Source organism: Triticum dicoccoides, chromosome 2B (assembly GCF_002162155.2).
Source record: "Triticum dicoccoides isolate Atlit2015 ecotype Zavitan chromosome 2B, WEW_v2.0, whole genome shotgun sequence".
Lineage (NCBI taxonomy): Eukaryota > Viridiplantae > Streptophyta > Magnoliopsida > Poales > Poaceae > Triticum > Triticum dicoccoides.
In genome coordinates, this window is record NC_041383.1 from 761,502,504 (window position 1) to 761,508,728 (window position 6,225).

At 46.5% G+C, this 6,225-nt stretch overlaps 1 pseudogene; it reads right to left on the minus strand.

The window, feature by feature from the left end:
- Positions 1 to 5,283: 5,283 nt before the first annotated feature.
- Positions 5,284 to 5,422, minus strand: LOC119266282 (annotated as a pseudogene).
- Positions 5,423 to 6,225: the final 803 nt, after the last annotated feature.

A 6,225-nucleotide genomic window follows, 5' to 3' on the forward strand; every position in this document is an offset into this window, starting at 1 on the left:
CATAACATAATTCTGCCAAAATGGTGTCGAACAAATGCCCCCCACCGAGTTAAGTTCGAGCGCGAAGCGAACCGGACTCGGGTCAGTGAAATTTGAAGTTCGACAAAGGGCCCATTAAAACCATGGAGGCGCCGTAATAGAAGAAAAACACTGGTGCCATAGGCTACCTGGACATTGAAGATTTTGTGATGTCTATTTAGAACAGCCGGATCTCTTCAAATTCATTGCACGCCAGTGGCATACCAACTCGGCTAGCGGCGCTTAGTGATGCGCACTTCAGCCCCACCAGAGCTAGTACAGAAACGGTTCTTTGTGAAAGAAAGAGAATTGTGGAAGCGTATGCTGTTCGGCAGGAACGCGTACGTGTTATATAGACATGTTGGATTACAGGATGAGGTGCGCAGGTTGTTACTAGGCTTGGCCTCTACTCCAAGCAATGCAAAGATAAATATATCCTAGCTAACAACCTGCCGCGACCAGGATTACAAGTGCATGTATAATACGTGACAACATGTCACAAAATACTAGCCTATACAATTTCTACAAGCTATCATTTAACATCCTCCCTCAATCTTAACTTATCAAGATTTAGATTGTTCTTGAAAGCTTGAAATTGTCGAATTTGTAAAGGCTTAGTGAAACCATCAGCAACTTGATCTCCTGTTGGAATGAACTGTATTTCTGACAGCTTCTGTGCTACTCTTTCACGAACAAAGTGATAATCAATTTCTATATGCTTTGTTCTGGCATGGAATACAGGATTTGCAGAGAGATATGTTGCACCCAAGTTATCACACCACAATTATGACACATGTGGTCTTCCAATTCCTAGTTCGTTGAGTAGAGTTTCAACCCACATTACCTCAGCAGTTGCATTTGCCAGAGACTTATATTCTGCTTAAGTACTGGAACGTGATACTGTTGCTTGCTTCTTAGCATTCCAAGATATAAGATTAGACCCAAGGAAAATAGCAAAACCTCCAGTAGATCTCCTATCATCTGGACACCCAGCCCAATCTGCATCAGAGAATGCACTTATTCCAGTTGATGGAGACCTACATAGCTTGAGTCCTATTCCAGTACTTCCTTGAGTATAACTTAGTATCCTTTTTACAGCTGTCCAATGTAAGGAAGTAGGAGCATGCAACAACTGACAGACCTTATTTACTGCAAATGATATATCAGGTCTAGTTAATGTTAAGTACTAAAGTGCACCAACTACACTTCTGTACTTAGTTCCCTCTTCGGCGCTCAACACCTTTCCTTCATGCAATGACAGCTTATCAGTAGTAGACATAGGTGTGTTGGAAGGCTTACAGTCCTTCATGCCTACTCGTTTAATTATATCTCTGGCATACTTGTCTTGAGTTAACATAATACCATCATGCATCTTTTTTACTTCAATGCCTAGGAAATAATGTAACTCACCCAAGTCTTTGAGTGCAAACTCACTTCTCAATTTTTTTAGCAAGGCTGAGGTAGCATCTTGTGACGAACTAGCAACAATTATATCATCAACATAGATTAACATAAAGATGATCACCTTCCCTTTCTTGAAGAAGAATAAATAAGTGTCTCCCTTTGAAGCTCGAAAGCCCAGTTGCTGCAGTTTCATACTCAATCTTGAATACCAGGCTTTGGGGGCTTGCTTTAGACCATACAAAGCCTTGTCCAACCTACATACATGATGTGGTTTCAAACCATCCTCAAATCCAGGTGGCTGCCTCATGTAAACCTCTTCCTCGAGAACGTCATGTAGAAACGCATTCTGTACATCCAATTGACGAAGACTCCAACCCCTGAAAACAGCAATAGACAAAACAAGTCTAATAGTAGCAGCTTTAACAACTGGACTAAACGTGTTCTCATAATCAATACCATAACGCTGCTTAAAGCCTTTAGCCACTAGCCTAGCCTTGTATCTGTCTATTGTGCCATCAGGCTTTCTTTTAATCTTATATAACCACTTACAATCTATCACATTCCTCCCTTGCTTAGGAGATACCAAGTGCCACGTCTGATTTTTCATGAGAGCTTCATATTCTATATTCATAGCCTTTTTCCAATTATCATTATTTAGTGCCTCTAACAGACTTTGAGGTTCACCAGTTGAAGCAAATTAGTTTGCAAACCAGAAATTTTACTCATACCTGACTGTCCCATCTTTGAACTTTGCTGGTTTCAAAATACCTTTTTGTGAACGTGTAGTCACCCGTACCGGTGCATGATCTTGCACTGGACTATCAGACACAGAAGATCCGAGCCCATCACCTCGTACCCGATCCGGTCGAGCAGAGGCAGGTGAATCTCCCTCGGCCGCTGTGATTCTGACTGGGCTTGGATCCCGTGCGGGTGCACTACGCGTAAGGATGGCAATGGGTCAGGTTTGGATCGAGTTGAACAATACCAAATCCATATCCATATCCATGAAGGCAGTCCCAGCCCATCCATGAAAAAATCCATGGGCGAAAAATTGTGACCATGTCCAAATAGGATGGATATCCATACCCATTGGATATCCATCGGGTCCTCTCAAGACCTATACATAAGACATAACTCATTGCATAATGTGCACTCTACATTGGTGTGCTCACTCCCTGTCGTGCAGTCATAGCCCTTGCATTGTCCCACTGTTGCGGCCATGCATCAATGCGTGTGTGGAAAAGCGAAGATGGAGCTGGGTTGTCGCAGGCCAGTAGTGGCTGCTGCAGCGATCCACCTTACGTGGGGGTAGCGGCTGGCAGCGGTGGCATCCTCTAGGGCTATGAGAGGAGTAACTCAAGGAGATGGCACCGATTCTCAACGACAAGTCATTTAATTAGTGTAGATAATAGGATGAGAAGGTGCGTTGGAGTATGATACTGTGGGGATTGTGTAATTTCTTTTGGATGTTTTAGATAAAGGATAAAATTATATTGGAACATGTGACTATGGGGTAGGGGTAGCAGAATATTGCTCATTAAGTCAGACGATCGGGTCGGGTTTGGATATATCCATGGGTACAAGATTATGTCCATGCCCTATCCACGAGTAATTGGATCGGTTTTGGATGCTACCCATGGGCGCAAAAGCATATCCAAACCCTATCCATTCGGGTTGGATATCCATGGGTATTCATGTCCATGGATAAAATTGCCATCCTTAACTACGCGCCGCACTGCCTGGGCTCGGGTTTTGTGTACGTGGGCCAGGTGACACACCGCCCGCCCCATGTGACGACGAAGGCGTGCTGGGTCCGCCCGTGCGGGAACCTGATGCGTGGCGTGCACCAGGCGGGGGCGAAGGCGGGTCGGGTCCGCCCGACCAATCATTACCGGTTACCGGGGACCAGCAGCCGCCAGGGGATCTTCCTGGGGATCCGCAGACGCGTCAGTTTGCCCCCTGACGCCAAATCTTGCGGGATCAGCGCCCGCAAGCGCAGGTGCAGGAAAATCTGCTTCGTGTTCCGCGCTAGGTGTTTCCTGCTGCCCCTGTTGCTGCATAAAATCATAACGATTTGGAGTGTTGTTTTTTTCACCGTTGTCTCCGTTAAGGTTAGGATTATTAAACAAATGATCATCAGCAATATGTTCACCCCCTTGATCAGTAGGATTTAATAGATCTGGTGAAAGCAAAAGGATCTCGGCACGAAGGCGAGCACTGGCGTTAGGATGAAGTGTAGAGAAAGGAAAAACGTTTTCATCAAACACAACATCTCTTGAAATATAAACACACCCGATGGAAATATCAAGACATTTGAAACCTTTGTGAAGGTTGCTATACCCAAGGAAAGCACACTGCTTGGAGCGAAATTGAAGCTTGTGATTGTTGTACGGTCGGAGGTTGGGCCAGCAGGCACACCCAAAGATTCTTAAGATAGAATAGTTGGGTTTTTCATGAAAAAGACGTTCGAGAGGTGTTTCAAAGTTTTTTACTTTGCTAGGCATCCGATTTATCAAGTAGGTTGCGGGAATGAAAGCTCATCCCAAAACTTCAGGGGCATGGAAGCTTGAGCAAGAAGAGACAAACCTACATCAACGATGTGACGATGTTTCCTCTCAGCTGAACCATTCTGTTGGTGCACGTGAGGGCAGGAGACATTGTGAGAAATACCTATTTTGATGAAGAAGGCGTTGAGTTTAACGTACTCCCCTCCCCAATCTGTTTGGAGAGCAAGAATTTTGCGATCAAACTGTCGCTCTACAAGTTTCTGAAAATCATGAAACTTTTGAAACACCTCGGACTTGTGTTTGATAAGATAAATCCAAGTAAATTTACTGAAATCATCTATGAAACTCATATAATATTGCTTTCTTCCTACTGTTTCCACAGCAGGACCCCAAACATGAGAGAACACAAGCTCTAAGGGGAATTTTGATTCACTTATTGAATTTGGATAAGGAAGTTGGTGAGTTTTGCCTTTCTGACAGGCGTCACATACATACTCTTTATTGGAATAACCGGCACACGGCAGATTATTTTGACTAATGATTTTGCTAACAATAACAGGAGAAGGATGCCCTAGACGTCGGTGCCACCTATCCGGGGATAGCTTGGTAGCACTTAGCACTTGCTTCTTGACGTTGATGCTCGTGTGCCTAATCGGGTAGAGGCCTCTCCTACCCTTGCCTTGAAGTAGTACCTTCCTCGTTCCCCGATCCTTAACAGAAAAAGAGTAAGGATGAATTTCAACAAAGGAGTTATTGTCAATGGCAAGATGACTAGCAGATATGAGACTTTTATTGGCTTCGGGTACATGAAGAATATTGTTTAAGTAGAGATCACGATCTAGGGTATGAATTGTTGAACGACCAATATGCTTAATATCCATACCTGATCCGCTTGCTGTATGTATCTGTTCATTGCCGTTGTAGCGATCACGCACGGTCAGCTTCTCCAAGTCGCCCGTGATATGATCAGTAGCACCACTGTCAAGGTACCAGTTGGTGTCTACGCCATACTGCGGGGCTGCAAGGTTGGCTGATTTCTCCTCCACGCCTTGGTAGGACTCATCATACCGTTTCCAGCACTTCCATGCCGGGTGTCCCATATTTCCGCAGATCTGACATTGTACCCGAGGAGCAGAGGCATGGTTGTTGTAGTTTCCCCCGCTGCCGCCTCCATTGCCGCCGTGACCACCATTGCCGAGGCCTCCTGGCTTGGAGTAGCCACGGCCGCCGCGGTCACCACCATTGCCAGCTTGTCTGCGCCCGCCGCGGTCACCACCTCCGCCGCCTTGCTTGTGGCCTCGAGTGGCACTATTGGCGGAGGACTGCGACCCACCGCCACGGAGATTCAGCCTCGTCTCGAAGCTGAGCAGTTGCGAGAAAAGCTTAGCTGCAGTAACCGGCTCCACTCTGGAGCACATAGCAGAAACGACCGGATCGAAATCTTCATCGAGTCCGGCGAGGATGTGAGAGATAATGTCTTCCTCATCCACCCTCTTTCCCGCGGCGATCAGCTCATCGGTGAGGGTTCTAACTTTCCCGACGTAGTCGGTGATGGAGAGGTTGCCCTTCTGCAGGTTGGCGAGGGCGATACACACGTTTGTGGTCTGCGATCGAGTGCGAGATGCAAGCATCCCCTCGACCGTGTTCCAGAGCTCCGCCGAGGTGTGACAAGATGCAACCTGGATGGCTATCTCACGAGGAAGAGTCGTCAGGAGATAGGAGAAGACTTGTTTGTCTTGCGCATACCAGGTTTGGAAGTCAGGGTTCGGCGCCTTCGACGTGGTCTTGCCGTCAGAGGAAGTCACATCGATCTTCGTGGGTGGCAGCTGCTGCTCAACGTCGAGGTACCTCGCCATCTGGGCTCCCCGGATGGCGGAGAGCACGGTCGCTCGCCACAGGGCTTGATTGCCCTTGGTAAGCTTCTCTGTGGCAGCATGAACGAACGGCGAGGAGAGGAAGGAACTTGAAGACGTCGTCGCCATGGATGAGCTCGAGGATTGCTCTGATTACCATGAAAGAGAGAGAATTGTGGAAGCGTATGATGTTCGGTAGGGACGCGTACGTGTTATATAGACATGTTGGATTACAGGATGAGGTGCGCAGGTTGTTACTAGGCTTGGCCTCTACTCCAAGCAATGCAAAGATAAATCTATCCTAGCTAACAACCTGCCGCGAACAGGATTACAAGTGCATGTACAATACGTGACAACATGTCACAAAATACTAGCCTATACAATTTCTACAAGCTATCATTTAACACTTTGTATGTTGGGCTTGACAGATTAAGACAATGCCC